We start from the raw sequence: 1,682 nt of genomic DNA on the forward strand, positions 1-1,682 counted from the left end.
TTGGAAATCTCACTTTAAACACCTCACTAAATCACAGCCTAGACATCATCCCTATAAGTAGATCAATCAGTATAACAACTTGGAATCACTGATAAATCTTGTTTATAGGTTCATAATAACGATAATGAACTTAAACATAAGTTATACTTAAAGTACGGTAAGCATAACTCAACTTACAGGGGGTTTAGCGAGGAACCGGGCTCTGCTGGGCAGAACTTCCAAGCCAAAAAGCTCTTTTTCTCGGAGCCTTCGGGCGCTCTGGGGCTTTCCTCTAGCACCTTGAGGTTACTAGAACATTGGAAGGGTTTTGGTAGGCTTAGAGAGAAAAGTGAAGGGGTTTTGGTGTGAAAAATGAAGGCACTCTCGCATGGTATTTATAGGTTGGAATTGGGTCAAACTCGATGAGTTTTGGCCTCCAAATCATCGAGTTGGTGTCACATGTTACCATCTGGTGGCAAGGCTTGGGGAGAAAGCAATGGCTTGGATCGCGCCACGTCGCCCACTTCACAGCAGCACCCTTCCGACTTCTAAATTCCGTAACTTTCGCATACGAGCTCTGTTTTTTACGTTCTTTATATCCACACATCGGTATTGACAAGATCTAAAACTCTCATTTTGATTCCGTCGGCTAATTCTCGACCGATTTTTAAATTTAATAGTATCAAAAGATTACACTAGTAATAACCGTGTAAAATACATTACTTCTACATACGGACTCCGTTTTTTACTATCTTTTTATCGTTGAGATCCTATTAACGAGATCTTCAATTCTCAGTTAGGTTATGTCGGCTAAAAATCGATCGATCTATAATTCAAATTCCGGGTTGTGCATTGTTATGCTAAATCTTAAAAAAATCATAACTTCCTCATATGAAATCGGATTGGATGTTCTTTTTATGCACGATCTCGGTTTAACGTATAATACGAATTTTTTTTACATTTCTAAGGCTAAAAACTAATTTATCAAAAATTCAATTTTTACGTTACGCGGTGTCGTGCCGGTTTAGCCATAAAACTTCGACAAGTCATAACTTCTTCGTTATAACTTGGATTTCGCCATTTTTTATATCTTCGGAATCCATGTCACGACCACTACAACATTCTTCATAGATATTGATCTAATCTATTATTTTGTTTTTGACGCTTATTTTCGTTCTTAATTTATTATACCTATAAATGAGTATAATGCACATAATTCACATAATATTCAAGTAATTCCTCTTTATTACTTCAAATTAGGTTAAAATTGTTGGCCCTAACTATTACATCATCATACTAATTCTTAGTCTAGAAACACGAGTGTTACATACGTATCCAAGTTGATTGGGCTTTGTGGTCGGGGAATTCGTGATGATCCTTCAAGACAAATATGGGTAGCTATGAAAGGTAGTATGGTATGTACTACCGGAAGCATAGGACCCGTACGCATATCAAGGAATTCATGATTTTTGGGGATTGAGAAATCAAGTTATGATCTGTTAGAATATAATGTAACTTTCTGATGTGTTCTAGTTTATTTTTAGAATGGAGATCACTAGAGATTCAGGATAAGGAGCTGATGGACCAGAGAGGCTAGGATTGACAGACAGTAAGATTTGTGAGATGATCACCACTCAGGTGACCATGGAAGTTAGGGAGGCGATTCTAGAGATGTTTGGGTTTGTCAATATCACTATAATTAA

Source organism: Lactuca saligna, chromosome 8 (genome assembly GCF_052625555.1).
Source record: "Lactuca saligna cultivar CGN05327 chromosome 8, ASM5262555v1, whole genome shotgun sequence".
NCBI classification, from domain to species: Eukaryota; Viridiplantae; Streptophyta; class Magnoliopsida; order Asterales; family Asteraceae; genus Lactuca; species Lactuca saligna.